Source organism: Dermacentor andersoni, chromosome 3 (assembly GCF_023375885.2).
Source record: "Dermacentor andersoni chromosome 3, qqDerAnde1_hic_scaffold, whole genome shotgun sequence".
Taxonomy (NCBI): domain Eukaryota; kingdom Metazoa; phylum Arthropoda; class Arachnida; order Ixodida; family Ixodidae; genus Dermacentor; species Dermacentor andersoni.
This window is the reverse complement of record NC_092816.1, coordinates 153110161-153136873: the sequence shown is the minus strand read 5'-3', so window position 1 is coordinate 153136873 and position 26713 is coordinate 153110161. Positions and strand designations below refer to the sequence as shown.

Below are 26713 nucleotides of genomic sequence, written 5' to 3'. Positions count from 1 at the left end.
CAGGAACACCTCTTCGTTATCAGTTCCATGAGAATTCAATTGCAAAAGTCAAACCGCTTTTCAATGCCTGTTTCAATTAGGTACCGGTGAAGTCCAACAAGGTATGGGTGGAACCTATCCTGCTTTACCACATTTGTGACTGTCCCGACTGTCAGCACTCATAGGCGAATTGTCGGATATGGATTTCTGGGATCAATGTAACGTGCACGACAAGGTCAGTTTCGAAGTCGTCATCGACAATTATCTTCTTGGTGTGTCTGTGCTGGGGGACTGAGCCTGTTGCTGGAAAGCGCCGAAAGTTTTTTATGAAGGTTGGTTTAGTCGGAAGTTGACGGTCTGGGTGGCGAGTCGCCTGCAGCTGCATCGCTAATCAGGCGTTGCTGTTCGTTTCAACCAGTACAAGAACCGCGTCTTTGTTGTTTTCGGTAGAATATCTCGTCCTCGTCGAAGAAACCATAACATCGCCAGTGTATCTTAAGGTGTTTTTTTTACTGTGCTGCCAGAGGCGCCCCCATGGCTGAAGCAATCTAGTAGATGGCAGTGAAGATAACGTGTTGACATGATAATGTTCCAGTGCGATCTCAATTCCTACAAGAACGTGCCGAAATATGAGCTTCCGTTATCGCCCGTGATAGGATAATGCGTACTGCGTACGTCCCACCGCAGCCATTCCTTGATTTCGCCTGCCGAGATTCAAAGGGGAACACTTATCATCCTTGCGTAATCCACTGCCCCCTTTTCGGACTAAACGCCGCACGCAACAGCCGCGTCACAGGTAGGAGCTTTGCGCCGATCCTCCCTCTCTTGCATGCATAATCATGCGAACGGAAATTATAATTTGCTGCCGGATATCTCTGAACATGGGCATGCTAGAAGAATTCTACGAAGTGGAACTGTGTAGAACCACGACTGCCTCTAACTGCTAACTTTTCCGTATAAACATGCCCGCTTACTGCAGTCACCAAAAATTATTGAATTTGAGGTAATTGGCCTGCGGACAGCGATAGTTATCATCTAACGTTGTGTCCACCTGGCCACATAACAGCTGGATAGGGGAACTTCGCGTACCACTCAGCATCCAATTGTAAGGAAACCATCAAGCTTAGTTTTCATTACCTTCACTGTAAATGGAAATCACTCCGAGGTGGGAGTATACTGCTTGTCCTCTAGCGACCCCCCGGTTCGGAGTTTATTATGCTCCGTATGATCGGAGTAGAATTTTTATTCCGTAAGAGCGGAATTATTGCGTGGAATTATGGGTGTTTTTTTCTGTCTTTTCTTTATTTTTTGCTTTGCGATTGACAGAGTTTTTTCGAGGTGCAAAGGGAGTATAAAAAGAGGCATCGCCTGAGTTTGCGCGAACATGTTTACATGCAGAGGCTGCTGGTCAAATTTCGAAATATGCACACGAGACCGCGTCAAATTCGACGAAACAAGTCAATGAAAGCACATATATCATGACATACATAAACATTTCAGAAACGCCCAATGCAGAAATTTGAAAGACATCCCATGTACACGCGATACTCAAGAAGCAACGGTGCCAGTATATATAGCCACGATACTGTGTGCCTCGAAACCGCCTAGGGAGCAGCTGTGCTGTTTTCAGAATTACGACTCACATGCTCGTCCATACGAGATCTGCCTCTCTGAAATTAACAGGATACCTTAATCAACACAAAACTGTTAATTCAAAATAGTGAGAGAGAAAAAGTTATTGGCGTAATTTTTCAAAATTATCATGCTATTCTGTGAGTGCTGAAGCGACTTCGCACACTGCCGGCGTTCGCGGCCAAAACGTAGTGCGTTAGTTACAGTAAGCAAGAAAAATGTAAGTGCATGTGCTGCATAGCAAAATTAAATTTTTGCCATATAGTGGTAGCGTAGCAAGAAATTATTACGTGTGAGCCTGACCCGCAGCAGCCGACGTAACACCGAAAAATGCGCAGTCATACATTTTATACACCGTACTATTTTCTCTGCGTCCAAGCAATCTGTCTCGGTTGCGAAAAGGAGCTACATCGCTGATCTGTCGAGTGAATCCCTAAACTCGGAGCCAGCAGGCATGCGCCTAAATCAGTGTCTCGGATAGAGCGTAATGTTAATGCAATATTGGAAGCAAAGACGTGACCAAAACCTATATGCGCGATAACAATTCGATTCACATCGCTCAATAAGAAGCTTTATTTTCAGTACGCATACTTATGCATCCTACCGTTTTTCTTCGGGTGAGGATATCCGTTCAGATACATAAAAACAGTTGCTTGCACTCCGGTCTTTCTCACTGGCAACACAGCACCGCAACGAACTTGGGTTACGCCATTCATGCGCGACTAGCACGGATGTCGTCGCTCGAACAGTGGCTGCTGTTGCCATTTCTACGCGGTCCTTTCAAACACTATACACTGGACGTTGTCAGCATGTACTCAAAAGGACATAGAAGTCGCATTTCACGCACTGAAGAACACAAGACAGGGTGACGCAGCACGAAAACACAGCCAGAACGTGAGCCGACATCACGAGCCAGTGAGCAGCTTCGAGGTATACCTAAGCCTTTTTCCGCACTTGAAAACGTGGCTCTTGCAATCATCGTTGTCAGCAAAGTGATCACAGCTAATGTACTTGAAGCTGAGCTACAGTGAGCTTCAGGCATGCCTATAACACTTTCTGGGAGAAAATACGGGACACAAATTGACGAAACGCTGTCACGGAACGACACTTCACACACGTAAACAAACCGTCAGCCATGAGCACTGCCCGCTCCGCCGAACGCGCCCGGTCGCTGGCGAGGCGCACAGCCTCATGGGAAGCGCCACGTGACCAACCTGTATCGGCGGAGGGGAGTTTTTTAAAACTCCCTGTCGGAGTTTCACGGGAGAACAAGATTTTTGAGCGGAGTAAAATCGCGTCATGTCGCTTTAATACTCCCGCAGCTAGCCAGCGGAGTGAAACGAGGGAATGGCGCTGTTTTGCTCCCATACATCGGAGTAAATATTTGAGGAGGGGAGGTTTTAGGGCACATCACCTCTTAAAAACTCCCAGGTGGGTTTATTTTCGTTTACAGTGTTGTTTACTTGATACGAGTGGCCACTTTTGACCAACCGGTTACGTCCACTTTCACAATTTTCCATGTGAATCTGAATTAGCTTTCAGCACGTCCTCCAAAAGTCATTATGCCTTCCTGATTCAGGCCTAGCTTGATATCGTCTGAGAAATATTGGCACACTCATTTGAGGCACGTGTGTTCAGCCACTTATTTGCTAATCCTCTGTGCCTTCCCGAAGCTTTGCCACCTTTATACAATCCTGTTTTACCTTTCCTGGCAAATTCAATCCTAGAAGAGCATCAGGGTCCCGATGATTCTATTCCTGGCATTGCGACACTTCAAAGCTGAACTGCTGGATCTCACTTTTCCATCGAGCCAGTCATTCTTCATGCTCCGCTAGTTTCACAATGTGATTAAGAGAAACTCAGACCTGGGCGAGTTGGTGTGGTTCCATTTGAACGGAAAAGTGCGCGAAAAAGGCATAGACGAGAAAGAGAGAAACCACAAACACGGGCGCTACTCGCAACTAGCAGTTTATTTCCAAATGAATAATATTTATTTTAATATTTATACAAACACAGGGACTATACCGCAACTAACAGTTTATTTCCAGAGAAATAGTATTACTTTGGAAATAAACTGTTAGTTGCGAGTAGCGCCCCTGTTTGTCGTTTCTCTATTTCTCGTCTACGCCTTTATAGCGTATTTTATCGTTGAGATGTGATTGAGAGCTACCGTTTTCTCTGAAAACCTCAGTTTTGCCTATTGACTTGATTGGGTGGCTTGAAGTATTTTAAAGCCATTACCACTGGAAGTGTTTCTTTATTAGATGTGTCTATAAGTTCACATGAGCCTTTGATAGTGTGCACACATATTGTTCATTTACTTGTTGCTGCTTACTAGGTCATGTCGACAGAGCACGGCTGTAGTTTCGTAACGACAGTCATGTCTGCACAACTCGAGCACAGACAATTTTTGATTTTTTACTAATACTGTAATATATAGGAAGCTTGTCTTCTGAGCAACATGGTCTCTTGTTAATTTGTTCATTACTGGGTTATGTATGATATCTGTGGGTGTTTATCCCCATTGTTGAAAGCGTTTGAGCGGTTCTTTTTAGAATTATTACGAACGCAACTAATGGGAATAACATTATTGCGTGCTTTCCATTGTAGTATCTGGAGTATATTAAACTCTGTAGTTCCGTGGTGTGCGGCCCTCACCTCTCTGCTGGCATCTGTCAGCGAAGTACAAAAAAGTGTGCGGAAGGTCATTTACAGAGCTTGCTTATATAAAGTGTATTTGCTGCTCGGACACTCTTGTCATTCCAATCATTATTAGCGTCAAACTGGACCAGAATTTAAGCTTCGTGTCGGCTAGGTATAGTCGACGACGCTCTTCGAAGTAATACAGAAGTTTATTTTCTTTTCGCACATGTATGAGCGCCTTATCAAACAGCTCAAGAGAATTTCTCTTTAAAAAAGCAAATTACTATTTTCATATGCCCGCTAGCACTGCTTTTTATGCTCGACATTACGGAGACTAAACAACGTTCCTGCATTCCCGCTTAGGCATCTTCGCATGTTGAATACGGGTTCCACAGACGTGCACCAAATTCTTTCTCATGCACATTCGTAATACACAAACCATGTATTCCAAACTACAGAGAATGTTATCCAACACTTCTGGCCCTTTTGAGATTGGTTCTTGCCACATGCTGCAAGTGTATTCTGAGCTCGTTTGCACTGGGCTTGCTCGTTTAGAACTTTAGGGTGCTGTCACAACGCGTTTGCAAGCTCAGCGTTGAAGAACACGTAACTGCAGTGCGGCTATGAATGGTAGAAAGATCGTCTTTATTTGAAGTTTACACTTCTCACCTGTACTATCTACCGGCCTTTGCGAACGGATCTGAATGGAACGCCCTTGGTGTGTGTGTCTCTCTGTGTGCATTTTTTAAGCCTTTGCGCTCTGTGCTCTAACCCCTATCCCCCAACCCCAGTGTAGAGTAGCAAACCGGAGACTAATATCGAGTTAACCTCCGTGCCTTTCCTTTTCACCTTTATTTCTCACCTATATTGATCCTAGATGATGGCGTCGTCGTACGTCGCGTTCGCTTTGCAGCCATAGTTCCATAAGAGCGTTGGTTGTCGTCTCCTCTGATGTAAACGTGAAATATCCATCCTTGAGTCGGTAGCCGTGACAATATGTCAGCCATCTAGCTTTAACATGTAGAAATCACTAATATCTTTTTCTTCAGTAGTCGACTGCGCAAAGGTAAGTATCTAGCTAAACGGTGCACCTTGGATACCTTATTTAGGCTATGTTTTTTTTTTTTTTGCTGCTGACCTTAGTGTTAGTGGCGCATACCCACCATAGTGGATCAGCCATTAATCGGTTGGTAAAAAATACGAATAAAGACAAGAAAATTTGACTATATGGCCCCAAAGTATTTGTTCATTTGTGTCATCCTTATTTGTGGTTGCCCCTAGGGACCTTTTTTCTATATTTATCTTCAGCTTCATGAGTGATATGCAACTTGATTCAGCTTTAGTGGCATATAGGGGTTGAACGCACTGTTCCTGGATTCATTCATGGTAGGACAGAAAACTGCTAATAAAATTCGAAAGACTTTATACACAACAAGGAACCTTCGAGAAGAGCTGCATTTCTCTTTCAGTGCTGCGTTTATAGCTTTCTGTGCTCTGAGCAGAAGGTAGCGGGCGTGTCGTTGTCGTTTCTTACAAACGTTACCGGCTGTCTAGGAAGCTGATATTGAGTCTCTATGCGGCATTTGAACCGCACCTGCAACCGTTTGCAGCGCGATCACATACCATACCGATAATCGCAAGGGTACTTGTGACCTTGCCTTGGAGGCAATCTGAACTATTTATTATGTAGCTTTCTTCTTTTTCTATGCCTAATTATAATCGAAATAAAAACAGGTATATGCTTTGTAATGGGATGGTGGTAGTAGTGGTCCTGTTGCTACAGGCGAGATTAGCGTGGCATACCTAGCAGGCAATTGGTTCGCCTGATGAACAGACGGACGGACGGACGGACGGACGAACAGACAGACAGACAGACAGACAGACAGACAGACAGACAGACAGACAGACAGACAGACAGACAGACAGACAGACAGACAGACAGACAGACACACAGACAGACAGACAGACAGACGGACAGACACCGACAGACAAACAGACAGACCGACAAAGCAGGCAGGCAAGCCAGCTCGAAACGCTTAAAGCAGGCAAAGAGCGCTAATCGCACTAAGCAAGCGAAATATTCACTGTTTACGACATCCACTCTGTTTGCCGCTATAGCCAGCCTAGCATGTGTTGGAGTTCCTGGAAATATTTCTAGAATTGAAACCCCATGGCAGCAGCCTACAAAAAAGGTTGGGGCACGACTTTTTCGCTTTTAGGTCATGGGCCAAATCTATTCTAGCTACATCACAGTTTTCGATCTTTTTTCGTGGTTTAATCATCCATGGGCAACGCATGAGTCTATTTGTCTATCATTCGCCACTTTTATTGGACTTCGTTGTCTTCATTGACATCTGACCACGGGAACTCGCTACATCGGCATATCGGGCAAGCTATACCTTATTACGTAACTGGATACTAAGCAAACAAGTGTATCAAAATTGTGATGTCAGCTTCACCTACTTTGTACAGCGATCCTGGCGTTCAATGAATGACTGGTTTTCAGAACTGCGTAATTGTAATTTCAGTAGGCACCGTTAGAGTAATGGAGAGCAGTTATAATTATAATGTTCTCAAATGGTGCTTTTTCCTTACAAGCGCCGTTATATATTTCAGCGTTTCCTCCTGAATTGCCATCAAATGCGGCGCAACACACCCCACTGCTCTTGAATTTGAATGTGAGCATTTGAATGTGAAACTCGATAATTGGCTTGAAAGTATGCTCTTGGTGCATCGTTCATTATGGAAGCATTTCTTTCTTTTATTGCAGAGAAAAGCGAGGCTATCCTAACTTAGGCGTCTAACAAAAATCCGCATTATAAGAAATTTCAAATAGCATACAAAATGTGTTTGCTATATTTGATTTGTATTCAGTGCGAGAATTTGTTATTCTAGATACAGAGAGAGATGTAGAGAAAGAGAGGGCGTATATAAAGGCAGGGAAGTCAACAAGATGTGGTTCTGGATGATAAGGGTTAGGAACCAACTAAAAATAGAGCACGTGCAACGGAAACCGCGTCCACCATCAAGCGGCATTAAAGGTCGCAGGTAGTCTTATCAGTGACCACTATGTAGAATAATAGTATTCTCGCACTATCTGCTTGAAAGGCAAGATTATGTAGGCCCTTGGACCTAAGGAAATGCATGACGGTGAGGAACTGGACGAGTGGTAACTTATTCATGATTTACGCTGGAAATTACAGAAGCTCTTTCCTGTTTCCTCCCCTCCTTCCTATCTTCAATTTTGTGTTGCTGTCACCTCCCTTCTGAAGAGTAGGCAGGCGTTGTGCCTCTTCCGGTGGCAGTTGCAAGCCTGGTCCTCGCTTTCGCGTTCCTGTTAATTGTACATATGTGTTCAAAACAAATAATAATATTTACCAAACCGCCCTGGCTCTTTAGGCTGCAAAGAATATCTGCTAGCCAGCGTTCTATCGCTCTGGCCAAGGCAGACACATAAGTCCTTGACAGCTCATAACTTCTATTTCTAATCTTCACTTTAACTGCCTCACAACGGTGTTCCACTGTTTTTTGTTCTATTTTTGTGCGTGTAAAGTGTCTTTCACTTCGGTCAGTATAGGGGGCCGCTTTCTAAAACACGTGTAACGTAAATACAAAACACTTATATCTTTCGTATCTCTGCAGCCGTCCTGCTCACGGCGCCTTACTTTGACATCAGTGTCTGAGGGAAAGAAGCCCTCACTCGATGATGCATCGGTTGCGGCGCGAGTGATGCACTCTGAGCTAAATTTGGTCTAGCTCGGCAGTACGTTCGTGGATCCCAGCGGGAATATTAGGGTCTGACAGAGCTGAGTCTTTCATCGTAGGTACAACCCATCGAACTTAAGCCGGCGATCATCACGAGTTACCAAGCTGTCACAAAGTACGTGCCCGTGGTCATCTCGACATGGTCGCAGCGCCGCTTACATTGTGGTAGGAAAGCAAGCTCCCTATTGTTCTTAAGCTCGCCAGACCGGTTGGTCACGTGGGTCGCCAGAGCATGACGAGGGACGGGCTAGCCACGGCGAGCGGGCAGAGTAGATTGCAAGACGGAGCAGATTGGTCGTGCGCCGAGAGACAGTTGAAAATCTGGTCGGCAGGCTTGAAGTCCCAGGCCGAAGTCTTCGCCAGTAGATCGACAGAGGGTGCAAGTCCATCAAGATGTTCAGCAGCGAGGTACCAGCAGCCCGACGCTCCTTCAGATCGGGATCTCGGCAAGCACGCCACAGATAAGCCTCGGGTCCCAACCTGCTCTCAGAACATTCCACCGGACCCTTTTTTTTAATCGCGTTTCATCTTTCATTTACGTATTCATCGCGTGTTAATTTTTGTATGTTCTCGTTAGTGTAGTGTTTGCCGAGTTTATTGTGGCGTGTATTTTTCATGTACGCTGCGTACTTTCCTTATTATTTCGTGAGTGCTAGAAATTCCCACGTGGTGTGCTTTGTGTCGCGCGTCGCGTCAGTGTTGGTGTTGTTTGTGGCCCGCACGCTTTCCACGAGGCTTTCCAACATTTGCTTTCAGTTTGCGTATTCTTTTTTTCACCATGTCTCTGGCCTGATTTTGTTTATTAAATTGAGCGTGTGTTCTTACGTCGCCTCCCGCTTCATGCCTCTTGTTCACGGTCAATCAGGCCTGGCTCTTATCACCGGTCAGCAGTCGAGCCATCCGTAAATGCACTCGGGGTGGGTTTGTTGTCGCCCCATCCCCTCCTGTTCGGGGAGCGCGAATGTATTACCACCAATCTTTGACACAAGCCTAAATATCTACTTTTTGGTGCAGATAGTTCACGCTTGCTTCGCATTGGTGCTCTTGCACTCGACACGTATACGGTCCAGAAATGGCGTGAAGGGAACCGGGCAGCAAGACAGAGGGATACTCAACCCTTTCGATCACGGCGCAACTTTTCCGCGCCCACAGAGAGCGCAAGCGCAGGAGATTGACGCAAGCGCCTGAGCCCCAACCATCTGCGTGTGCGGCGGGATCCCAGCGCCGCAAGTGCGGGGGCCTACGCCTACAATGAACGTAGATGACAAAGGGAGCCGCTGCACATAGGGAGTGATCACAGTCGCAAAAATTGAGAACCGGTTGCAGAACCATTCTAATGCGCCCATAGATGTCACGCTGTAAATGCAACTTGTATGTTTGGCTGCGGCATTTCTTTACCTTAGTGATCATACGCCGTCTGCGACTCGGACAAGACGTTGCAAGTACCCCTCTGTCACTGCATCCCAGCGTATACCCGTTTTTTTCTTGCATTTTTTCTAGCTGATGCTGTTTTTCTTACCACATATGCGTGTCACGTTTGTTTCCCAATCAAGTTTTATTTGTAAGAACGCTTTGGGCATCTCTTTCTCCGTCGGTGCTTACTATGCGCTGCGGATCATGGACCTCAGGAACTCCAGCAATTGAGATATATCATTCCGCCGGCAGTTCGCCTGCAATCTTTCACACTCTTTGTTCTGATAATGTGAGAGTGTCCAGTCTCTCAAGGGACTCCGCACATCACTTGATTCTCGGCAATATGGTGCAAGTAGACGCTCAGATTGTGTGCGAATGTCTCATCTCATTATTCTAAACGGTCGAATACTCGTTTCTGTTCGATTTGAAGTTATAGCAAGCTGTATTGCAGTGCCCAGGGAGAGTCGGCTGGTGTATATGGGAACTCTTCCAACTAATTCCGCAGAAGGTGAACCACTATTGTTGCGCGTACACGCCACATGTTCAGCGAAAGCACGCGGCAGGTAACTTCAGCTCAGTAACCTCTAATCATGCAGTAAGAGTGTCTCATTTCCAGGCAGCCTATGTACAACTTTGTTGCCTCATATAGGCAAAGCAGTGTCTGATTGGCCAGTCGCGTAATTTTTGCATCTGTTTAAAACAACGTGCGGCGCTGAAGAAACAGATTTCCCTCCTTGAACACGACGCTCCGCCTGCATCTGAGTCGTTATGTTCCCTTGTTTTATTAGCGTTATTCTCTTCATGTCTCATATATAAGTGAATTCAGTTGTCTCTTACATAAAGCAGAAATAACCGGACGTCCACTTGCGAATGGTAATAGGCGAATATGTATTAAAAATTGTAAACAACCTATTGTGGTTTTCTTTACAAAACAGTATTCTGGCACACGTGTATATTTTATTTAGTAATGAAAAATATTTTTTTATATCAATTTTGATATTCAGAAGCCTCATTTCTGAAATATTTGCATTCGGATCGATTTGGGAATTTCCATATTCGAGCACTTATATGGTAAAGGATAAGGGCCGCACCTATAAAAGGCTGATAATCTAAGAAGACAAGTGGTTTATTCTCCTGCAGGAATACTCGGGCTCAGTCATTCGCATAAAGGGCCGATGCCGCAGAAAAGCAATAGTACCTCCTCTCAAGTGTTTCTCGTTCGCCCGCACACGTTCTCAATGTCATAGAGGCTGGAGAGTGCTGCCTGCTAAGTAATGAGCAATCTCCTGCACAAAAGTGTGAGGCACTGCACATAACGCTCCCAGCCAAGTAAAAGAAGGCGCGCTATCACGCCACACTGTCACGTGGAAATTGGTGGTGACGCCTCTGCATCCATTCCCGGGGCGAAAGGAGGCACTACTGTCGTGCGAGAGGATGATGTTGCGTTCATCGTATGAAGTAGTTTGGAGCACCAACAACAGCAACAAAAACGAAGAAATTAACTTTCTGGATAGGATTTCCTCCGGTGGTCCTTTGCTTTGGTGCTACCGAACTGGGTTTTAGGGAAATCAACCATTGTTAGGCCTTCTGCAATTTCTTTTCTGAAGCATGTTAAAATTTTCTTTGTCGTCTTTCTTTTGTAATTCATATTCTTATTTTCTGTAATGTGCATATCATAGGCACCATATTTACATCAGGTGACGCTTAATTTCACGTGTTCAAGTTGCCAGTACTGATCGGACGGTACCAATCCCTCAGAGTGGATTGCACCAGTTCAGTGAGGAACACCCATTCAACTATCTTCATCATTTGCTTATGTACTGCTGTAGCTCTCCTACCCTCGAACAATTGTTTCTGTAATTCCCTTTGACCATTTACGTTTAGCATTATCGTCTATCTCTAGACGTTCAGTGCACTTGCGCTAGATGTCAGTCACGAAACTATTCAATCTGCTCTGCATAACCTGCTCCATGAGTAGGAAAAATCGCGCTCCTTGGAATGCCGTCCATGGTGCGATATTCTGTGCCATAATATCGTATTCTACGCTTATTGTGCACCAAAACGTTTATTTCCTTTGTTGTCGCTAAGTGAGGGCCTTCCACCTTCTTACAAGGCTAGCGTTCTCGAATTTATTAAGGATGCTTCCAGGTCACAGCTTCAACGATGATGGCACCCGCTGTGCGAGCTGCCTGCGGTCAAAGTAAATAAGTGCTACGCAGATCACTGCATCTGCTTTATTTATTTCGCACAACGTACACGAGTGTGTTTGAGCACCTTATCGGCCAAATAATCGCGAGGCAAGTTAAGACGACGCACCGGAACAAAAGAGTCTCTCACACTATCGCCCACAAGAGCACACTATGAACGCCTGACCCAGAGATAATCATATTGCTCGTGACTTTGGCGATTGGAGGATAGACGTCATGAGCTAAGCAGCCGTCCGCTATAAAGCTGCTGATCAGCCGCTGACAGGACACTCACACGACTCATTTCCTTCAACTGAACTATCTGAAGCTAGGCCATCCTTCATAGAAAGATGATGACGGTTGCATGAAATATCGAAGAGAAGGCCCCATTACGTGTTTCGAGCGCTTCGCAGACGAAGAACAGTGCGGACATTCGCTTTGAAAATTCCTGCTTACGAAGAAAAAAAAGGTGAGCAGTAAATGTATTTTTACTGAATTACTACCATCCTAATATTCGATCTGTTATCGCATTAAGGTAGCTGTGTGTTCTGAGTGTTATCACATCGATAATATATTTAAAAATATGGATGTCTTTCTATTTTTCTGAAGGTATTGTTGGCCTGAGCAGTAACGGGTGGACCTGCCATCTGCAGCGTTTGTTTGAATAGGCTACATTGGTGGCGCTGTTTTGCACAATGCAAAATGACAGATACAGGATTCTCATGATGGAACCTATTTTATACTATTAGGACTCACTGATTAGGAAGGCAAACACCAATTTACAAACGCCGGAGATTACGTCGGGAGCCTGCAATTTTAGCAAATAGATGTTAGCTTACCGCTGTAGCATAAAGAATAATAGAGAAGTAATGATAAAATATATAAAAATTTGCAACCGAAGCAGCACGCGTGAGTTCGCAACTCATTTCCGTGCTGTTTTGTAGCGTTCCCTTACGGCGGATAGTTGGTACCTGCCTGCAAGGAATCTGCATTACACAAATTGACTATAAGGTTGTTTTCTTCGTGAGGGTTTTCTTATCGTCACAGTTTCTTGATTTCAGAGACAAAGTTATCATTTGTGCACAGCATCGCAGGTTCTAACGGCATGTGTTGGTCGCCGTGATCTCCACTATATTCACTATAGCCACGCAGTTGTCCGCCAGTGGATGGAGGTCATCGGGGAAACTGCTCGATTGCGCTAAGGCCAACTGCCCAGGGATGAAAATGATGTCCTTGTTAGCGCATGTGAAAAGATTCATTCGTGCTCCCACAACTTCCTTGCTTTCCATATCTCGTGTACTGTATGGACTCCTGTAAAGGCTGCAATTTATATTCGCAACTTTGCCAAAGGGAGGCGCTTACACGGGGCAAGGTCTTTTGGTGTAACTTTTCCGTCTCCGAGATGTGGCAACTTGCGCCTTTTCCCGTGCAACGCTTTTTCGATTTGCTTGTTGCGGCGAGCTTCCCTTTTTGCATAAGCTGCCGACGTACGCACATGTCGTCGACGCCGAAGTTACGACCGGCTTCTTACTTGCTGGGTTCAACGTCGTACGCACTAATTTTGAGCCTAAATGCAGCATCATACGCCATCGTGCACTTACTCGCAATTACGGATCCCCGGAAGCTGACGATGAGCTAAAGGGGCACAAATTGATCGAAGGTGAGCTCGGTCGCTCACCAGCAGGTGAGCGAGCACCAACGAACAAAATAGCCTCAAAGCCATGGCCGCAAATGGTTTCTTTTGTGTTCGGTCGTAAAGCTACCGCTTCGGGTCATTCGCTAGCTGCTCAGTTTACCTTCGCCATTCGATCCTCAAAGGTGATGAGGCAATCAGCTAGGCGTAGGACCTGCATGTCGGAAATGCTCAGGCTTAATTGTGCATGGGGAGAATGGTGGGACAGAAGGCACATATCACGGCCGCTTTCTTTTCTTCCAGTTTCGTCGCATAGGCCCCACAAAACGACAACGGGCACCGCAGCTCCTTATTTTAGAACTTTTAACAGTGCAGTCATCACAATAGGTATTGTGATGAAGAGAGTAGAAGAAATGAAAACCAGCAAGTGGCGAGCTTCTGTGCGATCAAAGTTTGCAACTGTTGATCATTACAGGCAGGAATGTATACTGACTTCTGTTGAACAAGGGGGTGCTGTTTTTAGCATTTTACACTCACTAACCAGGAAGGCCCTAACTGGTAGGATGCAACAGTGTCATTCCCTGCCTATTAGGAAGTTGTGGACAGCCAGCGACCTGTGTCTATCGCTGGTTCGAATGTCTCGTAAGAGTAACCGTAATCTATACTGAATGAAGGATTTTTTTACCCTAAATGAGTGGCAAAAACTATCGTACCTGGAAAGGATGTGTCCTCCGAGTCATTTTTATATTTCTTTTGCGATAGAAAACAGGGACACTCCTAACGAATTTTCACCCCTGTCGCCACCGGCGTCGTCAACGTCACTGTGATATTCCTTAAAGTCAAAAAGCGATAAGATGTTCCGTTAGCCGAACCGCGGCTATGCATGGCACGAGTGAGCGTTTACGGTGCTCGTGCAGCCTATATTTTGGGTAAATGGCGGCTTGCGCAAAGCTTCGCTTAGCCATTAGGGACGATGTCTTCATGTGCGCTCTCTTCCCGCGCGCTTGGTGCAGGATGTCGCGTAATCTAAAATTGTAGGGATGGCTTGAAGCGAGAGGCAGCACAGGGTATTTGCTTCCACTGCCTCACTCATCACGTCAACACTGTTACAGCGAGTGTTCGCGGTCATCACGTTGGATCTGTTGAGGTTTGCCTGTACGTGCATGAAACATGCTTGTTACTTGATGAGAAAGAAAAGTTTACTGCATTTTATATAAGCGATGAAACTACTAAACTTACGTCGGGTAGTTGGCTATTACTTTGCTATAGCTGTGTATGCTTCGCCTTTCAGGCGAAACTGCAAGTTTTCGAATGAGGTGATGTATTGGAAAATATACTAGAAGGTATGCACCACCATTTGCGACACAGGCATTGTGAGAGATCGATCCTGTCAGCGCTGCAAGAGAGCAGGTAACTCGTATTACAGCGTTTCTACCAAATATTACTATTTCGTTTTTGTCCGGACCAGCTATAGGACACCTATCAGCTTTGCTTATCAACGCAAGACAGTGCAATCCACTGAGTTCGAAAGAACAGTAGCTTGTCGCAAACAGCCCACAGCAGGAAATTATGATAATACAGCTGAAAACTTCGTGCTTGGTTCAGTTGTAAAGAATGAACAGTTTGAAACAAAAGACGTGAAAGTAAAAACAACAGGCACCAAAAAAACATTTCTAATCACACAGTAATTTTATTGCTTTCAGGGACACCTTAAGGTAATGGACCACCGACAACCGGCCCACCAAATAATAGACGGAGTGCCTAGATGTATCAACATAAATGCAGACCGGTTAAGAGAAAATCTTAAATTCAGAGCGAAGAAAGGAGACGTCGTGCAATCTACTTTTCCGAAGAGTGGAACGCACTGGTTGATGTACATCACACAGCTCATCCTGAGGAAAGGACAACCAATAACCACACACGACGAGTTCAGTAAAGAATGGCGCTTTCTGGAGTACATGGACATCAAGGACTGGAAGTCGTCTCTGCCACTGAGAACATTTTCTACACATCTGGCCTTGGACGAGATCGCAATGACAGAAGAGGGAAAGTACATTTACATCGCCCGTAATCCATGGGATGTCTGCGTTTCGTTCTACCACATGGCGAGCAACTTGAGTCTTTTTCAATTTCATGATGGCACATTCGCAGAATTCGTTGACAGCTTTCTGAATGGCAACTTCGGTTACGGAGACTACTTCGAACACGTAGCGTCGGGTTATGCTCTCAGGCAGCACCCGAATGTGTTCTTCGTAACTTATGAAGAGATGAAGAAGAACACGCGAGAGGTAGTGTTGAGACTGGCGTATTTTTTGGGAGAGGAGTATGGCCGTGCTTTCGAAAATGACGAAACGCTGCTTCAAGTGCTCCTGCAGAGGTCACAGCCAGATTACATGCGAAGTGTGGTGGTGATTAATCTCAACGGCAGCCCGAACCCTCACTGGGACGAGGTGATCAAACAAACAAAGGCTACCTGCAAGGAAGGGTACGAAGGAGACGAGAATAGATACGCGTTAGTGAGAAAGGCCAAGGTAGGAGGATGGAAGGAGTACTTTACCCCTCAACTCCTACGGCAAATGGAGAAGCGAATTCTTGAGGCAGAAAAGAAGTCTTCTTTCATGGACCTCTGGAAAGACATCCGAGCTGAAGCAAAAGCTGCTTTTAAGAGTTCCGAATAAAAACGCTTGCTGCGACACTTGTACAATAAGATTGTCCCTCAGCACACTTGCACTGCAGCAAATTTTCTGTAGGTAACGCAGGCACCATTCTTACATGGGCCAAATGACTTTTCCCGATCTAAGAGTACTTGCAATATATTTACCAGAATCTTTGACCAAGGCTTTACTTTGTTGATATTTGCCTAAAAAGCTACAAAGTTCACCGCTTGGCTTGTAATTTACGTATGGCAGTCACGGGGAACTTGTAATAAAGATGAGAGATGATGTTCTGATGCTTGCTCAGACATACCGGAACTCTAGCCAGGGGCGTGGAATCTGACGTGAAGATGAGGCGACTGCAAGGGTCAAGCGTTTGTTTGGTCTGCTTGTCTGCGTGCAATGTAAACAGTGTTTAGAGGGAAAATGTTCTGCCACTTGTTGCTGTGCTTTGTTAGCACGTCTACTGTAGCAGTAATTTTTAGGTGACATGATTAACATGTTACATCCATTTATTGCGTCATGACACTAACTCCGGTCACACACCTTTCTTTCGTTTGCACGCCCCAGAATGATGTCACCGCCATGCGTAGATGTGGAGCTTATATGAAATACATGACACAGCTTGCGATACCACTGGCCATAGTAGTGAACCCCACGACAATTTTGCGTGAAGTACTTAGCATACGTAGATGAAAATTTCATGAATGCCTCAAAGAACTTAAAGAATGAAAAATATCCCAATACTCAATAAGGTACTGGAATAGGTCAGTGGTTTAGCTCCATAGTCCACATAGAAAAATTATCAAGAAACTCCACTAAGTCGTGCGCATAAGTATACCACTAAGTTCAGTTCACCCATTCCCAAGTATCAAGTGGACCTAACCAAAAATTTAGGTTGGCCTACTCCTAAATTTCATGTTAGTCCACTTCCAATTTTAAGTTAGCACATGGCCAAATGTTAAGTGGGCTCATTTCTAAATTTCAGTTGACAGACCCCCAAATATCAGGGTGGTCCTCCCCTAAATTTCAAGGTTGCCCACACCGACTTTTCAAATAACATGGCCAAATTTCAAGTTGCGCTATCCTAACTTTCACTTGGCCCCCTAAATAAGAAGTTGCTCCCCCCCATTTCAGTTGGGCCGCCCGAAAATTTCAAGTTCCAAATTCAACTTCGCCCATGCCCAAACTTTGAGTTGGCCCACTCTCAAAGTTCAGTTGGCCCACCTCCAAATTTCATCAGCACCCCTATATTTCACTTGGATCCCAAAATTACATGTTGCCCCCCCCCCCCTTTGATTTGGGCCACCGACGAATTTCAAATTGGCCCACATTGAAAATTCAAATTGGCCAACCCCAAAATTTCAGTTGGGCCACCTCCAAATATCAAGTTAGCCCACACTCATACGTCAAGTTGGCCCAACCCCAAATTTAAAGTTGGTCAAACCCAAAATTGCAGTTGGCCCACCTCTACTTTAGGCTTCCCAATGCGTTTTCCATGGAGCCCTACGTATCCCTATGAACACGCATAAATATCATCATATGCGTATTCGCTCTCATCAATCCAGTTGTCTTTCAGTTTCATTTGTGCCTCATCGTTTTTCAAACTGCCAATAAACTACATTTACACTAATAAAGCTAATGAATGTATTGCCAAATAACGCATTATTGTGGACATAAAGGCGTTACACTTTTCGCGTGACGGACATATTTGCCTAGGATCCTTAGAATGCATATGCATTGAAAAGTAATAAAGTAGGAAAGAGTACAAACAAGTGACATCGGTGGTTATATATTAACTCACTCGATGTCTTTTTGCCAATTTCAATTAGGAGGATGCGTCTGACACTTGAGGCATGATATATTGAATTTACTTCATATCGGGGGCTACGTTTCCTGTCTTTTTTGTGAATAGATGTCTTCCATTTGCGCCAGCATTTTAGACATGGCAAACATACGAACGCGCTTGAAAACTTTAGAAAGTGACTCCTTCGTTCACATTCATGTTGCAGTTTTTAAATAAGGGTGCTAGTGCCCAGTGACAAATATTACCCTGCTTATATTTATTAATTCGCGTGAAGTTTCATCTGGTGTCCTAATTGTGTGAATGCTTCTCATCCTTTGTCTCGCTTCATTTTTAAAGGAAAGCTTTCGAAAATAGAGATCATTTATTATCTTTAAAGTTTTTGTGTCCCACTGTTTCGGTATATATTTATTAATTTCAAGATACTGCAGGTCCGGAGTCCACCCAAATTAGAAGTTATATAAGAAAATAGCAAGTGACTTAAACACTCGCAACAAATGAAATAACAGGTCCACAACCTGAGCGCACTGAGAATAATAGAAGTGGCACTCCAGTGCCCTTACGAAGTAGTCACCTGCTTCTGACGGTTCGTTCCTGCAAAAAACAAAAAAAATCTCACCAACGATTACGATACTCCCTAATGCGAAACTTGAGCGCAGCTCTATAGTGCTCTCATTTCGCGATATGCTGGCTGCCGCGGACGTTCTGTCTCGTGCTGCAAGTTGCACACGGAGCCAAGTGCGGCGCGACTGCCTCGCTAATCGGGAGATTGAGGCACCGCGTAGGTGACGCTTGGGCGCCATTTACAGCAGCCGCCACAGACAGGCCTCCGCTCACGCAGCGCTTTGTTTCAAAATATGGTATCAGTGGTGTCATTGGTGAACACACGACGCGCGCTACTCTGGCTCCATCTTGCAGTAATCGTCGCTGCAAAGTCCGTCTTGAGCGGCACTACGCTTTTCTTCTCACGCTTTCGCCATGCCCTCCTCCTCTGCTTTTGCATCATAGTGCCGCTGCACCATTCGCCTCCGTTTTCCGCATCCTGGTTCTGCTACACTTTCCTCGTCCGCTTTTCTCCTCCCACTTTCTTCACCATCGCCGTCCTTCATCCGTGCTCCGTGTTGGCTCTTTCACACTTCGCTCTGCTTGGGCACTTGGGACGAGGACACCAAGGGTACAGTGTACTAGAAGGGGCAGTGGAAGTCCCGCGTGTCGTGCCGACAGGCGATCGCAGTGGCGGCGCTGTCGTCGCTCACTCATAAAGCTGTCGAGAGTGTCTCCACTTGGCGCACGCATGTAGTGGCCGGCGAAAGCGTGTATTTGCGAGGTTTTGGCACATTTAACGCATTTAAAGCGTCTGAACTGCTGCCGAATGCCAGTGTGCATGATGAAATATGCATGGGTCATAAAATGCCGAAAAAAGTGCTCTGTTTAGGTGCCCTGCCGATATACAAAGAAGACAATGGGAGAGGAATTCGCACTGGCCTGACAATCGCTCACTGAAGACAGTGCGGTTTGTGAGCTTCACTTTGAGCACTGGTACATCATAGCAGACGCTAGTTACTGTGCTTCGATAATGCGGCCTCCGTAGGACGTACGTTCATATCTGTCCGCGAGCCGAGCCAGAAGGCGCCTGAAGATCGAGGTGATGACTTAGCTCCGATACCTCCGAGACACGAACTGCACGAGTGGTTCTCCCGAGCATACTAAAGAATGGCGATGTGTAACCCGTCTCTCTAAGTATAGCCGTGGATCCTAAAGCTTTTAGATCCTAAATTATAAGGTTGTTGAGCCTCCTCATAACGCAAAAAACAAGCCATTTTTAAACAGCGCTTTCTCTGTGAAAGGACCACGACCTTCCCCGACGTTCTTACGACATGAAAATGTTCACAGCACGACAGCTATTTGAGGTACATCTAACTTCAGATGGCACGGATAATGATGCCAAGATTATGAAGCTTCACTTTACCGATCAGTCGGCATTTTTTTCCATATATTTCATACCTTCCAGCAATCGTCCTGACATCCAGCCAAGACATGATTTCCAATATCTCTAGGGGGCGTTTAAGATGGCATTCAATGCTTTGACGTATCATTGATCAAGTGTTACGAAAGCATGCACTGCATGAATGACAGACAGGCACAAAGTCATCTGCATCAAAAAGCCCACATACCTTTGGTGTGACGTAATACCATGTACCCTAGCACATAAGGGCTGGACGCTCCTGCGTGTTGACGCGCGAGGCTTAGCCCTCTGGGCAAAGGGGGGATCCTGAGATTTCAGCCGATGCCAGGTCTTCGGACATTAAAGCCCCCCTGCGGATGGAACACACCTCATTGGCCTATGCTTCACATAGACACCTCCAGACTGACCCAAGTGGGGGAAATCGGCAGGCACGTTTTCCTGTCCAACCTTTCAATCTTTTTCTTTTTCTCTCACTTTGCATATTTCCTGTTTTCTACTAACTTATCCTTACTTCTGAATTGCCGGGCGGCAAGGGTTACTCGTGCTTAATGTATTCAGTTTTGGTTAGATGCATGAGGCTATAGTGACGGTGTATAGTTGGCCTCTGCAGGTGTCTCAGAAGCTGTAGCGTCCCCTTGTTGAGCTTGGTGGTACCCATTGGACCATCATTGTGCTACAGATGTCCAGCATAGATCCGAAGCGGGACATTCGAACCTCACTAGGACATATCTAAGAATCCTGTGGATCATTCTTAAATGCCCATGGGATCGCCCCATGCACGCGAATTCGCGTTCATAGAAACGTCCCATGGACGTCAAATTGGCAAATTCGGACGTCCACGAGATATTTAAATATGGAATATTTTTATTGCATAATCCCGAGTACGTTCTAAGGACATTTTTATCACTATGTAGGACGCTTCTGGGACATTTAGTTGTGCATTGAGATTACCCACTGGACGTCCTTATAACTTATAAATTAACATATGTTTCTCATGGGCCCTAGCAGTGCAGCAGACCTGCTGAATTTTACATACTATTATTAAGTAAGTATGGCTTGGTGTTGTGTTCTGCTTGGCTCTTGTAGATCCATCCCAGTGGTCGAATAAGGCGACCAAACATTTTTGTCATGCAAAAGCTGAAGGACCAGGAGACAGGCCAGGAATACAGCCCACCGCATCTCAAAGCATGCTAAAGAAGGCTGCAGTGCAGCTAAGCTTTGTGCGCACAATTCCCTGCTACGGTAAGCTAATACATTACAACCTACTTGTTAGACTGCAATAAATCCAGACATATACATACATATGCAAGATACATACGCTCTACTTTTGGGGGCTAACAAGAAAGAAGCTGCAGAACTAACTCCTCCAGGCTGCTGAATCACTTGACAATCTCAATAAAGCTACAGCATTTATTTCAACATAACAGTTGCAGGAAGGTTACAAGTTCAACTTTTAAATGCACTCAGCAGTTTTCGGTAAAGTGCATCAATGCAAATCAATAGAACTCAATAATTTCATCACACAAGCTCAGCCATTAGGAGTTATTTATGACGCACCATAGTTAGTAAAAGTGTGCATATATTAAACTGTTTACAAACGCACTTTGGGTAGCAAGAAAATGTAAGAATGCGCAAGGGGCCAATACGGAAGTTATCAAGAGGCCTGCTGTGCGTTTACATCCGTGGTCGCAGGAACATAAATAAAACATTTGCAGAACAGTTCAGATATGTTAGCCACTATAATTGGCCAGAGCCTTTTCCTAGGCCATGTTCTCTAGTTACACACACTAACACGAGTTATGCTAAAGATGTCCAACTACAATACGCATTAAAGAAATTCCTTGAAACTGGTTCAGGCGTCATATATAGATACAAACAGCTGCTGAATTATCATCCACTTATAGAGCAAATGCGCTATGCATCCAAGATCTGGCAAATGTCACCAGAGCAAACATTGACACTTTTGTGTAGTGACGAGATCATTTCAGTCGAGCTTATATTTAGCAGATGCACCTTTGCCACTAAAAGAACTTTAAAAGCGCTCTGCAAGGGTGGGGTTACAAAATTAGTTAGTAGGAGGGCTAATGCAAGCTGGGGGGGGGCTCACTTCAACGGTCGCAGTCACACAGATGCAATATTTGCTGGACACTTCACAAGTGTCCATCCATGAAGGAAGTTACTCCAGACTTTCTGCGGATCTGCTTCAGTGGCTTCATGCAGTAGAAGTACTAAAGATTTGATACAGCGGACATTAATAAAATTACTAAAAGATCACTTGAGCAGTTGCAGAGAGGAACATTACAGGAGAGTTGACAGATACTGAAGCAGTTACAAGACACTTGCTTCAGAACAAAACCAAACCTAGTTTACAGGTACTAGAAGGTACAAGATACTTGCTGTACTTGGGTAATCACAAACGCAGTTTCACCATAAGTGTTCACAGGCTCGAAGGCCTACTAGCAAGTAAACAGAAGCTGAATGCTACCTTTCCGTGGGCGCAGGCAAATATTGCTGATGCCGTCACAGATATCTCGGCGACTACACAATTAACTAATGGCTGGCAGCATGCTCACTTCAGCAGTCATAGCAGAAAGAATGCATTATATGAGTTCACCCGTACCAAAAGTTAACAGAGGATTTGTGTGGGCTTTCTTCAGTGGCCACACACAAACACACGTTAATCCTAAAAATTCACGGCTATCAGAGAGCATCAGTGGAAGTTATCAGAGGCAGAGCGTAGCTGTTCTCCATGGCAGCAGATACAAATACTTCTGAAAAGATCACAGGTACTCAGAAAGAAGATTGCTGTTGCCCTGTTTCTGTGCTGATCATCAACGAAGAATGATGTCGATCCAAAGTGACACCAGGCTGATGGTAGGAACACATCATGGCGGCACAGTATGCAATAAAAATGTGTTTGAAATATGTATGAAAATGGCACTAACACGAGTCATGCTAAATATCTCACAACTACAATACGCACTCAAAAAATTACTTGAAACTAGTTCAGGCGTCATATATAGATACAAACAGCTGCTGGATTATCATCCATTTATAGAGCAAATGCGCTAAGCATCCAAGATCTGGCAAAGGTCACCAGAGCAAACATTAACAGTTTCGTGTAGTGACGAGACCATTTCAGTCGAGCTAATATTTAGCAGATGCACCTCTGCCACTAAAAGAACTTTAAAAGCACTCTGCAAGGGTGGGGTCACAAAAGTAGTTAGTAGGAGGGCTAATGCAAGCTGTGCATTAGCCCTCCATGTGCATGTTAAGAACTTGAATTTTAACAGCAAGCTGCTGGTTCTGACAACTTTGCTTCCTTGTGACTCTATACATTCTTGCTGAGCTAAGAGTTATCAGAAAAGAAGTAATGATTTCAACTCCGTACAATGATAAAAGGAATTCTCGTGCTCTCTACGTCAGCATAGCGATAACAGTAAAAAATCTCGTAGTTTCGTCCGAAAAGCGAAACAGTGATTGCGATAGCAAATTACCAGACAGCTATAACTAAGCAGCTGTACGTGTTATCACCACAGCAAACCATCGCTTCCTTATTATATCAATAAACCTGGTGTCGTGCGCAAAGCGAAACATGAACACATCTCACTGACGGTAAACACGATGTATGAACGCTGGCGTGATGAAGCAGGGCAGCAGCGACAAGCGATCGCTTCTTGCTGCTCCCAGCTACAATGCGCTTCGAGAGCCAAGTTCACGCGACCTTCGACACTAAGCTGCGCGGGAACAACGCCTGCGAAGCTAGAACCCACCGCGGCGCGCGTCCGCGTCAGAGGAATTTCGTCAGGGGATTCCCCAGTTTCTATACCAATAATAAAGAAATAGGCAAATGTCGACTATATAGCTTCAGTAAAGATACAATGACAATATGGGCATACAACAGGCTCGTAATCTTGTCCAGCGCGTCGGGCACACATGTCCACACATACGCTTGCCCACGTGATAGCAAATGCGAGAAGAAAAGTGAAACAGCACGGTTGGTCAACCGCTCTGTGTCAGTGGCGCTGTTACTAAAATACAAACGCCTACAATAAAGTTCCGTTATTCGGAATTCCCGTGGTTGTACGATTACTCTTGCAATCGCGATTACGAAGAGAAAACTCACATGTTAGACGAACCTTAACCGACATGGTAAATCACCTGACAGGCTTTTAATTAATAGTCAAAAAAGACAAACGTTCTCCATGACCAAAAAAAAAAATAAAAGTTTGGTTTTTAAATGCGAAAAGCATTATATGATTTTAAAGCACGCCATAGTGGGAGACTCCAGAATAATTTCGACTACCTGGCGTTCTAAACGTGCACATAAACCTAAGTACACCAGTCTCTTCCGATTTCGCACTCATCGAAATGCGGGCGGCGTGGCTGGGACAACATTACCAAAAGTACGACAACGTGCGAAATTGGAGCAGTAGTCCAATACGAAGCGCAAACGTTTCGATCATTACAGACAGCTCACACGTGAAGATGACCTCACCATCATACTAGCATGCACCCGAGAAAGTGTAAATAAGCACCAGTTCACAAGATGTCGCCCAGCAGTTTTGTTATTCCCAGAAGCGAACGTGTACGACATTGCTTGACAGAAACGCCTGGGAAAACTGAGCAGCACGGCCATCCAACCATCACGGGCGACAAGTGCTGCGATGGCAATACAATGGCCACAAATAATTAATTATTTCAACCATACGCCATTTTTCGATCGCTCTTGCAATCGAGGTTACGCAAAGAGCACTCTTACGGCAGACAAAACTCAAGCGACAGGGTTAATCAGTGAAAGCGGACGCGTGGCACAAATTTAGAAGTCAACGAAGATCAACACATGTTTACTATTACTAATACGAAACAATACGACCACGTACGAGCTATAGTCTCAGTAGCGTAAATGTGTTCAGCGTAAATGTGCCTAAGCAGCGTAAATGTGTTGAGCAGATCAATTTTATAGAGCCGATATTTTAGCGGATAGCGGTTACCGTAGAACGTAACACTACCAATCTTGTACTAACATTCTCCGCATCAGCGCCAAAAGTATTTTCTATATTGAAACGCCACCACAATATCCTTTCCCAAATTGAACATCTCGATATCTTTCGTGAACCACCTCGCGTCGTGCACCGACTGTGTAAGGACCTTCGCGATATGTTAATATCCTCAAAATTAAATGAGCACAACAAGATGTCTGGCTGCGCCCCACGCAACAAAGCACGTTGCAAGGTGTGCGTCCATATGCAAACCACAGAGATAGTGATTAGCACGCCATCAGACTTTAGCCTAAAACTTCGCGGATCTTCCAATTTCGATACTTCGAATGTTGTATACATGCTTGAGTGCGCAGTCTACAGAAAACAGCATGTTGGCCACACAGGAAGCTGATTTCGAATTTGGTTTAATAACATATTTAAAGGGAGAGGCGGGCTAGTTGGTGGTCGATATTGGAACGCATACGCATGAAACATACAGGACAGGCGCGGAATAACCACAGATCGCATGTTAATACGCTTCCTAACCTACCATTATCAAGACATATCGTCATACCACGGCATTCTTTCGAAAAGCTCAGTGCCACTATATTTGAATAAGGCTTTCATTCTCATCATGATAGCGAAGTCCGCGAGTCTTACCTAATTTATAAGTTAAAAACATGTCATCTGTAATTTAACGACATCACATGCACACTAGCCAGCGTGCTTACTTAGCATCCTTGACCTTAGCCGTGGCTCCGCAGGTATGTGATGAGACGCAGATTTCTTTCAAGAACCTTCCGTTATTCCTTCCCTCTTTTTTTTTTTGCTGTTGCGTCAATTCTGTGTCACATAACGTCCATAGTCTGCACACGACACTGTATTCCACCGTACACATGCCAATAAAAGCCCTGATCATTCATCCTGCTTGCCATGACGACTACTGAGGAGTACGCTTCACCTGCACCGTGAATGTACTGTCGCGCGGTGCCTTGTTATCTCCATGTTTCTTATTATTTTATTATTTTTAAATTTTTCTTGATTTCAAGAGGTGTACATTGTAATATTGAGTAAACAAACGATTAATTTCCGTACTGCGCGCCATGTGTGAGGTATCGTTATGGCCAATAGTCTCGCTATTTTTATTTTGTTTTTCTTGTTATTATTGCACAAGAACTTTATCCCATGTATCGCGGTTTCATAAGGAAGCCCAAAGGCCTGTACATATTACATTGACAAAGGCTGGTCCATCATCCGAAACGTCAGTGAAATATACTGTGCTAATTCAACGTACGTCGTATTCTCTTCCTCTGCATTATATATATATATATATATATATATATATATATATATATATATATATACTATATATTATGGCTTGTATACCTGCTGTGACGACAAGCGTGGTAAAGTTCAGCAGTGTGGACGGCCAATTAATCATTACGTGCAGCAAGTGCTCCGATCGTGATACAGATAGCTTCATCTGTTTTCCACGTCCCAAGCTGACGTACAAACATGCACGCGTATTCCATAATTTTATGGACAGCGAGAAGCTCTTCCATCATCCTTGAAAACCACTGTTTGCACTTATTGAATGGACTGCCGCCCCTCTTTATGACGCCCTACGTGACATTCAGAGTATTGAAATAAATAACTAAAGGAAATTCAGTTAATCCATCCTTACGTAGTTTTTACGATTGCTATCGTGACCGATAAGCAAACAAATAACCAATGGTTGACGAACCCTAAACGACGCGGTTACACACTACGAGAGCGTGTTAAAGTCAACTCTGACAAACTCTCATATTAAAAAAGATGCGGTGAGTTGTGAGCGAGCTAGTCTGCGCACATGTTCCGTCGTTAAAAAGGTGGGAGGTGAAGTTGACCTTAACACCGTACTAGCATGCATCCGTTCCCGTGTAAATAAGCAGAAGTTTAACAAGTCTTCCATCTGTTTCATTATTACGACAACGTGCACGACAATGTTAGCAAACAACAACAGCATTAAATACACGCGTGTTTAAATTGAGCAGCGCTATCGGCCATCACGGACAGA

The 26713-nt window shown here is 44.7% G+C and overlaps 1 long non-coding RNA gene across 1 annotated transcript; it reads left to right on the top strand.

Annotated features, from left to right (window-relative positions):
* The first annotated feature begins 12093 nt into the window (after positions 1-12093).
* Positions 12094-15944, top strand: LOC126524606 (uncharacterized). The gene is made up of 2 exons (XR_011893479.1): positions 12094-14661; positions 14955-15944. It is a non-coding gene; the product is annotated as an uncharacterized lncRNA (long non-coding RNA).
* Positions 15945-26713: the final 10769 nt, after the last annotated feature.